The 15,347-nt window shown below is 39.8% G+C and overlaps 1 protein-coding gene across 1 annotated transcript in view; it reads left to right on the top strand.

Moving 5' to 3' along the window:
• Positions 1–828: 828 nt before the first annotated feature.
• The window catches only part of LOC143770046 (cGMP-dependent protein kinase 2-like), a 363,231-nt gene continuing 348,712 nt past the window's right edge, over positions 829–15,347 (top strand). The window contains exon 1 of the mRNA XM_077259271.1: positions 829–1,142. The gene's annotated coding sequence lies outside the window, so the exon portion shown is untranslated. The remainder of the gene's footprint in view (positions 1,143–15,347) is intronic.

The following is a 15,347-nucleotide window of genomic DNA, read 5'->3' as shown; positions in this document are numbered from 1 at the left end:
TTTCCCAGCGCCTGCGCACTGCAGTACTTTGTGCTGCCCTCAACAGTGCAGATAAAGTACACCTGCGCAGGAGCCGTGACAGGAAGCAAGGAAGAGGATGTCATCACATGAAGATGGGAGGCACCGGACCAGGACCACGACGTCCGTCGGACCGGACCGCACCAGACCGCCCCCCAGGTGAGTATAGTATAACTTGTTTTTCTTAACTTTCAGGTTACATCTGGGGCTTATCTACGGAATGCTGTAGATAAGCCCCTAACGGCGGTGGCCCCAGCTTACTGTATATAGGAAAAAGTAGGTGACAGATTCCCGTTAACCTTTTTTTAGATCTGTAAATTAACCTTTTCTTTCCCAGACTGCCTCTGTCATTCTGATGCTTATATGAGTATGCACCAGTCCTCCAAACAGTATCTTTTAGAGAACAATTCTTTCTCTACATATATTTCCTGCAGGCAAAATGTACTCTTTTTTTTCTAGACCTGTTCCTATATAATAACATCTATGTTATCACCTAACTGCATATACCGTCATAGTAATGCAGTATTTGTGAGGCACCAGCTTTGCAACAGCTGCATAGACATTTAGCCATGGAACTTTCCTTAGGGTATATACACAGTATACACAACTTATTTTTTCAATTTTCAGACTGTGTGTGATATGCTGCATTGAAAATGTTTAACCCTTTGCAGCGAAGCACTGCAGGCACGCTAAGAGGGTAAGGTGTTTTCTGCTGCCTCATGTTTCCCTGCAGATGGCACTCACAGCCTCTGTTCCCCATCCCATACACCCCTTGTGCTTTTCATATTTTCACAGCTGCTGTAAAGCCTCTTCAGTTGCTGGAAGACCTGATAGTAACTACACTTGTCACAGAGGTAGAGAGAAAATGCTACGGATTAGAACAGCATTTGTGGCCTTTCCTCTGCTGCTTCCTTGCCTGCTTCCCAGAGGTGACAACAGAAATGACCGTCAAGGTGGATTTACCCTGAAAGCAAAGATGTAAAACAGCCAAGGAATGTTCATTCAGTGCAGTATCCTAAGAGGGACCTGCAGCCATTAACATCAGCACCAAAGGGGCTTCCTACCAACAGTGACCCTAGCACCTGCCATTAGGTTGGATTCATATCTGGCTCAAGGAGTCTAAGGTGGGTTGGCCAATGTGGCCGGTAAGGTTTATCCTGCAGTTCATCTGCCTAGCAAACTTCCTGTACAGTTTGATGTAATGTCTTGTTTTTGGTCCATCTGCATTGACTACAGCAACTTCCCTTTCTCTCTGACACAATGATCCAGGCAGGCAGCGGTGCACATCTCTTTTCATGTGTGACAAGTGATTACACACGCACCCTGTGCTGCTGCTCTGGCTTCCTCCATTCATTTTGTTCAGAGTGACAATGCCTTTGCTGGTTATTCAGATGTGAGGTGTACCCCTGTCTAAAGCTGACACCTCCATATTTACGTCTGTGCATGATAAGGTCATGAGGGGTATTACGAAGCTGAAAGCAATGAGTAGAATACCTTTAAATTAAATATTATTTAATATTATTATTTATGTTATTTCATTTGAAAATCATTTATAGCGACTGAATATTTTCTTTGTAATTATTAACACAAGCCATGCAACCATTTCTATCACAGGCATTATGTATTATGTGTCCGACTATTCCTTTATGCTGTTGTGAAACTGTTTCTAGCAGCCAGGGCATGATTAATTTTGAGCCTGTCTCTGCTTTGTGTCTCGTTAAGTGGTTTTTGTTGTAGATGAAGCATGCTATTAATAATGTAGAATTTAATAAACAGTCAGTCTGGAGAAAAGTTTGGATATATTATAGAAAACTACATATTCCTTCCAAGGCAACTCAACCATTAACTATGTCGTCTCTGCCCAATCTTACAAATAACCGGCACATGTTCTAATAATATAATTGGAAGAACTCAAAGTCTCGAAGGTGAAATGTTGCTTCTTGTAATTGCAAATTTGCAGTCATTTTTTGATGCTTAACCAAGTTCACAACATACTTTTGTAAGTAAGGATCAGCTAGTATAAAATTACAATGACTAGTGATAGAAACTACAATACTAAAGGTTAAGAATTTTGTTTGCTGTGCACTTATAAAACTATAAAGAATGAGCTATTAGCTCGGCTAAAAGCCGAACGAGAAATAGAAGTCATTCCATGTCCATAGAGGTAGGTCTCATCAATGACATCTTCTGATTTCAAAGTGTAGTAAGCATGATACGATAATGATGATACGATAACGTTTGACTTGTATGTTCCCAATCTTTCAGTCTCTTGTGACATGACCTTCTTAGTCTTTAAACTCTCTTTTTTGTGCCAATGTAGTGCTGTGGCATCATACCTAAAATTTACCTATTGAGAAGGTCTGTTTGAGCAGTGAGCTAAAATTATCATGTCTTCTATTGTGGGCAAAACCCTAGAGTACTGCTATGAGCCACTCTATAAGTCCTCTCTGGCCTTGATAGAATGGCTTGTTGGCATTTCCCTGGCACGCAGCACCGAGGTATAATGCCACGCCAGCGTTCTCATTATTCACAGATTTGTTGTGAGACACTAAGCAGATGCAAGGACGTCTCTTTGGTGTATATGTCATTGCAAGAACTTGGAGCACTTCTGTTTCTGTTAACTATTTGATCATTGATGTATGTAAACTATAACTTAGTATTTTACTATTTATGGTCCTAATCACTACCACAGGATAGCTGTACCTAGCCTCATATACCACAGACATCTTCCAACATCATATCACTGAGACATCTTTATTTAAGCTGGTCATGAGGCACCACACATCTTGACATAGGTTGAGTTAGAAGCAAAGGTAAGAAAGAACATATTTGTAATTGGTATGATTACAGCCTAGTGCAGGACTTATTACTAACCCAATGGAAAGTATGGCAACACTTTCTTTCCTTTGGTGCTGAGTGTTTGTTGTCTAGGTTACTGTCCAAGCATTGACCAAGGTTGCAAAAGGTTTAGGCAGGAGTGGAAAAATGCTGCAAAGTAAGAATGTGTGCACAAAAACTGGTGTTAGTTTATTTTTATTTATTAACAAAATGAGTGAACAAAAGATAAATCTAAGTAACATCAATATTTGGTGTGATCACTCTTTGCCTTCAAAACAGCATCATCTTTTCTAGGTACACTTGCACACAGTAAGGGATTTTGAAAAATATAGCCAGGTGTATGAGGAAACCAATTATGCCAAAATCATGATGATCATCATTTGCATACGCAGTTTAAAAGTCCGTAACTGAAATAGAACAGCTGCATACGAGGCTTAAAATTGGATGAGGAACAGCTAGACTCTGCTACTTTGGTTTCAATATGTGCTGTTGAAGTTCTTTTGAAGAATTATTAAGAAATGGACCATTGTGAGGACCGCAAACACAGAGGTCAGCCAAGAATCTTAGTGCAGCAGATGAAACACATATCATGCTTACTACACTTTGAAATCAGATGTCTAGCAGTGCCATCATCACACAACTAGCAGCAAGTGTTGGGACACAACTACACTCATCTACTTTTTAGAGAAGTTTGGGCAAAAGTGGTTATCAAGGAAAAATTACAGTCAAAAAGCCATATCTTGTAAACAAAGCCAAGCAACTCAACTATGCACAAAATCGTAGGATTCGTGGTGTCCAAAAATTGCAGCAGATGCTTTGTACTGATGAATCAAAATGTGAAATATCTGGCGTAACAAAAGGAAATTTGTTCACTGAAGGGCTGGAGAGCAGTACTATAATGAGTGTCTGCAGACAACAGTGAAGCGTCTTGAAGGTTGCTTGCAAGTTTGGGGCTGCAATTCAGCAGACAGAGTTGGGAATTTGGTCAGGATTAATGGTGCCCTCAATGCTGAGAAATACAGGTGGATACTTATCTATCATGCAATACCACCAAGGAAGCATCTGACTCCAAATTTATTTAGTCAGTGGGACAACATGCCTAAACATACCACCAATATCATTAAGAGCTATCTTCAGCATAAAGAAGAACAAGGATTCCAGAATATGATCAAATGGTCCTTCATGAAGTCCTGAACTCAACATCATTGTGTCTCTCTGGGATTACATGAAGAGACCGAAGGAATTTCACAAGTCTACATCCACTAAAGATCTGTGGTTAGTTCTCCAAGATAGTTGAAACAACTTCCATGCTGAGTTCCTTAAAAAACTGAGTAAGCAAAGCGGACCTAGAAAATTTGATATTTTGGAGGCAAATGTCAGCACTACGAACACTGAATTTGTTTAGATTTTTCTTTTGTTCATTCACTTTGCATATTACTGATTGATAAAAATGCATTTTTTACACCTGCTTAGCTGGGAGAGCTATCCATTAGGTGCAGTAAAACACAACATAGCATATCCATCTTATCACCTGAAAAGTGCTTGCTTTAAAACAGACCCAAGGAAACAGAGGAAGATGGCAGGAAAAGGACACAGAGATCATAGCCTTCCCAAGAACACTAGAGCTAAAATAATTAAGACCAGTATAATAAACATACCAACCTATTAATCATGTGATGATGTGACCAGTATTGTCAGCGAAAATAAAAATCAATGCACAGTAACAGTGGGAATGATTCTAGTGGCTGGAAAGCAATTACAGTCAGTAAAGATCAACATATTCACTGGGCACTACTACTAGCCTCTCTCCACAACATGGTTTATACAATACGATTCTACAAGGATTGTTTCACATAAAAGCAGCAAGAACAAGGAATAAAATTTATTTTCAACCCAGAGTGTAGAAAATATTCATATTGCTGGTGGATTCACTACCTTTGCAATAAAGAAAAACTGTGAGCGTAATGCAGTCTGACGATGTAATAATGGATTTATGGACTTCCAGACATCAGATTGGTTCTGAAAGCATCAAAAAATCAATTTGTCAGTAGCACAAGAACTGAAATGAGGAAAACTGATTTTTACAATGAGTGATTTGCCGGAAAAATCTTATGACATTAATATATTATATGCTCTGTTCTCTTCTAATATATAGGATTGAATAACAATAAAACCTGATCTAGTCATCAAGAAATATAAAAAGAAAATAGTCTACCTAAAGGGACCTTGACTAAAAGTAGCAAAATTCCAGTGCCAAAATATTAAGCTTATATTGTAATTCCTTATTAAAGAAGACCTGTCATCAGGATTTATGACCCAAACTAATGACATATATGTAAAGGTGCTCTAATGCTGAGTAAATCCTTACCTTTCTTGTTCAAACATATTTTGTTGTTTTAGAGAAATCCATAGTTGAAATTGTATGATAATCATTTACACGTGCAGGGGACATGCCCTGTCCTTACAGCTCTCCTGCCTCTCTTCCTTTTCCCCCTCGCGCTGCCTGTCTCTTGTTCCAGACTGTGTGTAGCACAGGCGATCGGATGATCGCAGCTTCTAGTTTTCCATGGAGACTAATGAAGCAAATGACAAGTAGTGTTGAGCATTCCGATACTGCAAATATCGGGTATCGGCCGATATTCGCTGTATCGGAATTCCGATACCGAGTTCCGATATTTTTGTGATATCGGAATCGGAAGTTCCTATAAATTACCAGGCGTGTGCGGTGCGTATGGTTCCCAGGGTCTGGAGGAGAGGAGACTCTCCTTCAGGCCCTGGGATCCATATTCATGTAAAAAATAAAGAATACAAATAAAAAATATGGATATACTCACCCCTCCGACAGACCCTGGACCTCAGCGGTGCAACCGGCAGCCTCCGTTCCTAAGAATGCAGTGAGTGTAGGACCTGCGATGACGTCGCGGCTTGTGATTGGTCGCGTGAGCGGTCACATGAGCGGTCACGCAACCAATCACAAGCTGCAACGTCATCGAAGGTCCTTCACTCTGCATTCTTAGGAACGGAGGCAGAAGCTTGCAGCGGTGACAGCCAGGGCTCATCCGAGGGTGAGTATATCCATATTTTTTATTTATATTCTTTATTTTTTACATGACTATGGATCCCAGGGCCTGAAGGAGAGTTTCCTCTCCTTCAGACCCTGGGAACCATCCAGGATCACTTCCGATATTTGTGTCCCATTGACTTGTATTGGTATCGGCGATATCCGATATTTTTTGGATATCGGCCGATCCAATCCGATACCGATACTTTCAAATATCGGAAGGTATCGCTCAACACTAGTGACAAGTAAATAAAAAAGGTTTTAAACATATTTAAAAAGTATCTAGATTTCAGTCCTCAGTGGTTGATACTTTTTAAAGGCTAACTGAAAAGATGGTAACAAATTGCAAGCTTTCAAGACTACTCAGGTCTCTTCATTAGACATAGAGTAATGCAAAATCTGAAGAGTCACCTATTTATGCAAAACGGGGCACAGGAATAATGCAATAATAACACAAGTGACGTGAAGTAGAATTATCATTATGGGAGAAGGATAAACAGTTTTGGCTGCAAATATCAGAATAGTTCATAGATGAGGAGTGTGAAAGTTTTATTGTCCTCTAAATGGGGTCTGGTTCTGTGTTGTGATGCCCTACAAGGTCTGAAGAGCAAATACCTTAGTTGATGTAGAAAGAGATAAATCCATGAGACACATTCATTCCTGCACTGAGTATGTCAAAGGTTGTCATAAGTTTGTACTCCCAGAACCTTCTTTCTCTCTGAGATTTGAAGTTACCTTTTAATAGAAGTAATTCCTTGTCTATGGTGCTGTGATCAGGGATACAAAAATGTTTGGCCACAGGTAACTCTATAATAAAACTTTGACACTCCTTTTCTATGAACTGTTCTGATATTTACGGCCAAAACTGTTTATCCCTCTCCCATACTGATAGTTCTACTTCACGTCACCTGTCTTATCTATTACATTATTTCTGTGCTCTGTTGTGTATAAATATGTGATTCTTCAGATTTTATATTATTCTATGCCTGATGAAGAGACCTGCGTAGTCTCGAAAGCTTGCAATTTGTTACCAAATTTTCAGTTAGCCATTAAAAGGTATCAACCACTGAGGACTCTCAAATCTAAATATTTTTCTATCTACTGGCTAACACAGTGCAAATATATAGATCTTTCCTAAACATATTTAAAAAAATATAAAAGTTGAAATAACCCCCTTTTGCCCCATTCAAAATAAAACAATTAAAAGAAATACACATATTTGGTATTGCTGCATTAAGAATCGCCGGATCTATTCATCAGATTGATAAGCAACGTAACGAGAAAAAAAATCAAAATGACAGAATTAAGGTTTTTTGGTTGCTGCAACATTGCAATAAAAATGCAATAACGAGCGATCAAAACATTGTATCCATTCCAAAATGGTGACAATAAAAACGTCAGTTCGGCATGCAAAAAGTAAACCTGCACCCAACCCCAGATCCTGAAAAATGGAGACACTATGGGTCTTGGAAAAAGGCACAATTTTTTTAACAAACTTTGTATTTTTTTTTCACCACGTAAATAAAAAATAACCTATACATGTTTGGAATCTACAAACTCGTAATGACCTGGAGAATCATAATGGCAAGTCAGTTTTAGCATTTAGTGAACATGGTAAAAAAAAAATTGTAGAATTGCATTTTTTTTTGCAATTTCACCGCACTTAGAATTTGTTTCCCGTTTTCCAGTAAAAGATATGGTAAAAGCAATACTGTCTTTCAAAAGTACAATTCGTCCCTCAAAAAGAAAGCCCTATACGACCATATTGATGGAAAAAAAAGTTATGGCTACGGAAAAAAGGGAGCAAAAAATGGAAATGCAAAAATGGAAATACTCCTGGTCCTTAAGGGGTTAAAGTACCCCTTTATTTTCAAACCTCCTATTACAATAGGTTTTCAAGTTTTGGAAAACCCCTGTCTCCTTGGCTTTTGTTTGTTCAAAAAAATCAAACTCATCCTCCCCTGGTCCAAACTCTTAATGTAATAGAAATAGATCGACCTAGAAATAGATAGACCTTATTTCCTGTGCCGAGGAAGATTGACATTATTTCATCACTATATACAGTGGGGAAAATAAGTATTTGATACACTGCCGATTTTGCAAGTTTTCCCACCTACAAACAATGGAGAAGTCTATAATCTTAGGTACCTTTCAACTATGACAGATATAATCTAAAAATAAAAAACAGAATATCACATTGCATGATTTTTACATAATAAACTTGCATTTATTGCATGAAATAAGTATTTGATACAATAGAAAAATAGAACTTAATATTTTGTACAGAAACCTTTGTTTGCAATTACAGAGGTCAGACGTTTCCTTTAGTTCTTGAACAAGTTTACACACACTGCAGCAGAGATTTTGGCCCACTGCTCCATACAGATCTTCTGCAGATCTTTCAGGTTTCGAGGCTGTCGCTGGGCAACATTGAGTTTCAGCTCCCTCCAAAGATTTTCTATTGAGTTCAGGTCTATAGACTGGCTATGCTACTCCAGGATCAAGAAGTGCTTTTTACAGAGCCACTCATTAGTTGCCCTGGCTGTGTGTTTCAGGTCATTGTCATGCTAGAAGACTCATCCACGACCCATCTTTATTGCTCACTCTTACTGAGGTAAGGAGATCGTAGGCCAAAATCTACGATACATGACCTCATCCATCCTCCCTTTCAAATAGGGTGCAGGCGTTCTGTCCCCTTTGCAGAAAAGTCACCCCCAAAGTGTGATGTTTCTTCCACCTTACCTCACAGTTGGGACTGTGTTCTTTGGGTTGTACTCATTTTTCCTCTTCCTCCAAACACGTAGAGTGGAGTTGATGCCAAAAAGTTCTATTTTGGCCCATGTAACCGCATGACCTATGACCTTCTCCCATGCCTACTCTGGATCATTCTGATGGTCATTGGTGAACTTCAAACAGGCCTGGATATGTGCTGATGTGAGCAGGAGGACCTTGGTTGCCCTGCATGATTTTAAATCAAGACAGCGTATTTTGTTAATAACGGTAATGATTGAGACTGTGGTCCCAGCTCTCTTTAGGTTATTGACCATTTCCTCCTGTGTAGTTGTAGGCAGATTCCTGAGCTTTCTCAGAATCATCCTTACCTTACAAGGTGAAATCTTGCATGGAGTTTCAGACGGAGGAAGATTGAAAGTCATCTTGTGTTTCTTCCATTTTCTAATAATTGTGCTAACAGATGTTGCCTTCTTACCAAGCTGCTTGCCTATTGTCCTGTATCCAATTACAGCCTTGTGCAGGCCTACAATTTTGTCCCTGATGTCCTTAGACAGCTTTTTGTTCTTGACTATGGTGGAAAGGTTTCATGCAATAAAATACAATTTAATTATTTAAAAATTATACAATGTGATTTTCTGATTTTTATTTGTAGATTCTTTCTCTCATAGTTGAAGTGTACGTACAATAAAAATTACAGATCTCTCCATTCTTTGTAGGTGGTTAAACTTGTAAAATTGGCAGTTTTATGTATTAGAAATTAATACATGCAACTGCAGAAGACCAACCGTTCACCATTTTTAATTAACCAATTGCAAATATTATATTCCATAAAATACATGCAATTCAATTATTAAAATTATATGTAAATGAGGCATTCCCTTTAAAGAGAATCAATGTACAGAATTTAACCCCAAAACTATTTATATGTGCTTGTAACACTTTCAAAAACAAGTCCAGAAATAACTTTACATAGTCAGTCTGTTCCTCTTTTACTGGAAAAGTAGCATTTGAAACAATATGCAAATAAGGCTGAAGTGCTCTCCCAGTGTAAAATTCTTCAAAAGCCTCTGTCATTCTGGCTCTATTCTAAGGCCATTGCTGCCTTCTCCTGCTTAACAGTAAGCAGCAGAAGGCAGTGCTGGGTGGGGAAAGTTTGCCAGTGACATCCTGCTGACAGATACCCTTTAAAGGGTTCGTCTCATTGCAGTCATTTAGGAGAATAGCAGCTCCGTGACCCAATCCTGTCTGGTAAGATGACCACTGCCACCACTTTGAAGCAAAGAATGAATGAAGAAAAAGCTATATTCTCTCTATTAACTTTTATGGGACTTACAGAAACAGCAAATCACATGGATAGATTTTTAATTAAAAAGTGATGTGGCACATTTATGTCCAGATATATTATATTTTAATACATTCTACAGACCTTCTTTACTTTGTAATATTCAGTGGTGGACAAGACTCAAAAGAAATTCTGCATCAATTGAAAAATGTATTAAAAGTTAGGAATAACGCCATTAACTTATAATCATAGTGAATATTAGAAATAAACAGCATAATACACTCAATGCATGGTCTCATGATTTTATTTCACTCTGGAACTCCTTGATGATTTCTAGTATTCATCTGATGTGCAGTAGGTCTTGACATACAGTATAATATACAAAATAACACATTTATGATATGTGAATAGTCAATGCATAGGGGACATTTATGTTATCACTGTTTTGCATATTTATAAATTCATTACCATAAAAGCAAGTATTGACTAATTAGCATATCATTAATTCAGATAACTTACATGTTAATATTTAAGCGAAAGTCAACACAGATGCATTTCCCATAGTCATTCACATTTAAAAACATGTTATAGCTGTTATTTGACTCTCAATTATATAGTTTTAACTTCAGGTAAACCTGCCATTAAATTCATGCTGCCTATACCATAGTCAGAATGAATTAGAGTCTGGCTGCCTGATTACAGCCGGGTATGTTTTACTCTGAAATACCTCTGTGTCATTTCAGAGAAAATATAGCTTGAAAAACTGACCGTTGTCTTTAGGGAGAGACCTGACTAGTCCGATGTGATCCTCACTCAGTCAAATTCTCTCTAAACTGCTCCAGTTGATTGATATGTCTCTATGTGTGTAGAAGGAGAAGCCAAGCGGGGCAGTGATGGACTAATCAGGCCTCCACCCTTAGTCTCCCACCAGCTTTTCAAACTATGTTTCCTCTAAAACACAACAGCATTTCAAACTAAAACAAACTTGGCTGTAATTGTGCAGCCAAGCTCTGATCAATGTTGTCCCTGTTTCAGGCAGCTAGATACTTCAATATAACATATAGTGAGCAGCTGTGATGGTAGACTATTATAAGTGCTATGCTCCCTATATTCTGAAGTGCACTTTACTTAAATGTCATGATGCTGTTGTGCCAACTTCAGTTAAGATGGGAAGCTGTAGTGCACTAAATATACAGTAGTAATGAATCTTTTGGATATCCACCGTATGAAGAAATCCAAGTAGCCAAGAAAAAAGAAAATGTACAGTATATATATTTTATTTTAAAGGAGTTTTTCCATCCTATAGTGTTGCAAAATTATGTAACTGCTGGGAATCTCACCAACACAAGCACAAATGGACTAGGTTTAGTTTTAGATTAGGTTAGGATTAGGTTTCCTTTGTGGGTGACACCCATGCATACCATTCCCCTGCAGTGTACACTATAACTGCAGTGAATTTGCAAGTCAAGTTTCTTCAATCATTCTCAACAGAAGATGCTCCTGTTTATATGTTATCATCTGTGATCAGTGTGGACATCTTTATGAAGATGGTTGCAGTTTCATCTGTGTTAAAATTTGTATCACTTTTGCTACAGTATTCTGACTGATATGTAAAGATTTGCTGATCTTCTTGTAACCTTCACCTTACTTGTGTAAAAAAAATATTTTCTTTCTCAGAATTTGTGACACTTCTTTTCCATGTGGTGCCATTCCTGACAGCACAAAATGGGAAGGGGTTTTCTGTTTCAAGTAATGCCCTTTTGTAGTCACCTGTCAGCTGGACACCTCTTTAATTAATATTGCTTACCTGTGGTCGAATTCTTGTTAAATATAATTCTGTAGTCTAAATTTTAGCTGTGCTCCTAATACTTTCTTTGGAATGTACTCATTTTTGTAACATGGTCTTGACTGAATTTGTTGGGAAATTTCTTTTTTCGAGTGTGCAAATTAACAATGTAAATACAGAGTAGTATCATTGGCATCTGTATTTCTTCTCTTTAGGTACCGTCACATTAAGCGACGCTGCAGCGATATAGACAACGATGCCGATCGCTGCAGCGTCGCTGTTTCGTCCTTGTGTGGTCGCTGGAGAGCTGTCACACAGACAGCTCTCCAGCGACCAACGATGTCGAAGTCCCCGGGTAACCAGGGTAAACATCGGGTTACTAAGCGCAGGGCCGCGCTTAGTAACCCGATGTTTACCCTGGTTACCAGTGTAAATGTAAAAAAAAACAAACACTACATACTTACATTCCGGTGTCTGTCGGGTCCCCCGGCGTCCGCTTCCCTGCACTGTGTAAGCGCCGATGTCACCGCTGTGCTTTGCTTTACGGCCAGCCGGCGCTGACACAGTGCAGGGAAGCGGACGCCGGTGGACCCGACAGAAACCGGAATGTAAGTATGTAGTGTTTTTTTTTTTTTTACATTTACACTGTTAACTAGGGTAAACATCGGGTTACTAAGCACGGCCCTGCGCTTAGTAACCCGATGTTTACCCTGGTTACCAGTGAAGACATCGCTGAATCCGCGTCACACACACCGATTCAGCGATGTCAGCGGGTGATCTAGCGACGAAATAAGGTGCTGGCCTTCTAGCTCCGACCAACGATGTCACAGCAGGATCCTGATCGCTGCTGCGTGTCAAACACAACGATATCGCTATCCAGGACGCTGCAACGTCACGGATCGCTATCATTATCGTTGTTAAGTTGTTCAGTGTGAAGGTACCTTTAGTGCTCACCATTCTTTACTCTACACAAAGAAGATTTAGCGGCATACAAGGTTTTTTTGCAATAAAAATGAGTATGGGGTGGTCTGCTTTTTTCCTGATATATTGCCACATTTGTACATCTATTTTGAAGCTCCATCGTAATGACTTAAAGGGTTTTCTTACCATGAGATATTAGGCTCATTGTATAAATCATAAAAGATTATGTATTGATAAACACTGGCAATGTAAAACATGATCTAGAAAAAAGTTGTTTGTCTAGCAATGGGGACATTAAATTAATGAGTTACATGCTGGAAGACAGGTATGCTTAGTCACTGTCTTCAAAGCTAGAGATGGGAAAAAACGAACATTAAATTCATATTTAAAATAAACAGCATGGGGACCTCCCATTTTTGATAACCAGCCAAGCTAAAGCAGACAACTGGGGATGGGTATTCTCAGACTCGGGAGGTGCCATGGATATTTGCTCTCCCAGCTTAAAAATAGAAGCCCTCAGCTGCTCCAGAAAAGGCACATTCATTGGATGCCCCCACATTAACCCTCTTTTGTCTATTTATTAATGCAAAAATAAAAATTAAAAATCACAGTAATCCTCACCTGTCCACCGATAATCTATATGTATCACGACGTGCTGGAGCTCTGCTACATCTGGATACACTGCTGAGCTGTGGCATGATACAACTGCTAAGCCATGCATCTAGGATACACTGAGCTGACCGTGAGAATGCAACTGTGTGTGTGACCGACGGTAACCTTAATGATTTCACCACTGGTCACACGCAGTCACGTTCTCTTGCTAAGGTCAGTATATCCTGTAAGTAGGGCTGAGCAGTCGCATCATGCCAGCCTCCAGATGTAGGCAAGTTGGAGCACGTTGTGGGACATATGGATTATCGGTGGACAGGTGAAGCATACTGTGATTTTTTTATTTTATGGTTAATAAATGGTCAAAAGAAAGTTATTGGGGGGGATAGTTTTTTCAGTTAAAGAACTTTTCTTTGCATGTGTCTTTGTTACTTTTGACTATTGGGATAGTAATGGGGGTGTCTTTTAGATGTATCTGGGCTTGATATTAGCTGACATTGCAAAGCTGATATCCACCCCAATACTATTACCCCACTTGCCACTGCACTAGAGCAAATGGGAAGAGCTGAGGCTAAGCACCAGATTTAGCATATCTAATGGATGGGGTGGTTGAGGGCTGATGTTTTTGTCTGGGAGGGGGCCAATATCCATGCCACTTACTAGCCTATTAATATCAGCCTGCATCCGTTTGTTTAGCCTTTGCTGGTTAGTAATATTAGGGGGGACCTCATGTCATTTTTTGGGGGTCCCAAAAATTTCAGACAGGTGTAAGCTGATATTAATAGCCTGGGAAGCTTCATGTGGTCTCCCCTATTTTTGATAGCCCCCAGCTGTCAGTTTTATCTTGGCTTACTATTAAAAACACAGGGTCCCCACACCACTTTCTCATTTATTTAAATTGATAATTTAAAAAAAGTGTAGAGTCCCCTTCATTTTTTGATAACCAGCCAAGCGTGTCACCGCACCAAGGCAAGTGAGAAGAGCCAGGCAAAGAGCCAGAAATGGCAAATCTAATAAATGCGTCTTTTCTGGGGCAGCTGCTGGCTGCTATTTTTAGGCTGGGGAAGGCCTATATCTATTGGCCCTTCCCAGTATGAGAATACCAGCCCCCAGCTGTATGCTTTAGCTTGGCAAGTTTTAAAATATGTTGGGGACCTACACTGTTTATTTTAATTATTTATTTAAATAATAAAGAAAAAAATGGTGTGGGACACCTTGATTCTTGATAACCAGCCATTTTTTTTATTTTATTTACTTATTCAGTAAGTACATGTAAAGTAAGCTGCACTAATTATCTCACTGAAAATTTTACTATTATGGACAGGTGCCGACTGGTGAATACTTCCATCAGTCTCGCATGCTCTCGCTGCTATCAGCGAGACCAGGCATAGGCTGATGTGAGTAGAACTCTCAGCCAACTCCTGACCATTGGTATCCTTTTCACCACTGGTCAGAGCTGCTGGCTCACACACTGTCATCTGTGTGACAGCGTGGCAAATGCAGTTCTTTGACTGGTGGTAACATGAAAGATTACCACCAATCAGACAGTATGGGAAACACGAGATGGTCAGGCCTCCCATTCATTAGAATGGGGTCCGGGATCTGGTTTCAGTTCAGGTGCTCAGTACTCATGTTCTGACCAATCAGCGTTTCCACTGCTGTCCAGGGCTTTGTGGAAGAGGAGCCTAGAGATGGTGAGCACATGAAACAGGTGACTGCGGGTCAGCTGTTGTGTGCGTGTGTGTCTCCTCTCACACTCCGCTTCACAGTCGGCAGCGCCTCTGACTGTGCTGGCTGACGTGAAGGTCCGCACACACACACAGCTCTCTTGGCAGAGTAATAGAAGTCGGCAGCGGCTGCAGGTGATGTGAAGGTGCTGCCCCTGTACTTTCCACCACATCACTTGTACAGCCTGCCAGCCGGTGCCAACTATACAATAAGGAGTGCACCACTCAGAGCATGCTATTACCATGCAGGGCAGGCATGAATGAAGGGGGCAGGAGCTGGGGCTGGGCCAGTGTCCCTGTCCAACTCTGTTCAAATCCCACCATGGACAACATCTGCAAGGAGTGTGTATGTTCTCCCCATGTTTGTGTGAG

This window comes from Ranitomeya variabilis, chromosome 4 (assembly GCF_051348905.1).
Source record: "Ranitomeya variabilis isolate aRanVar5 chromosome 4, aRanVar5.hap1, whole genome shotgun sequence".
Classification (NCBI taxonomy): Eukaryota; Metazoa; Chordata; class Amphibia; order Anura; family Dendrobatidae; genus Ranitomeya; species Ranitomeya variabilis.
The sequence above is the reverse complement of the archived record's forward strand: the minus strand, read 5'-3'. Positions and strand labels throughout refer to the sequence as shown.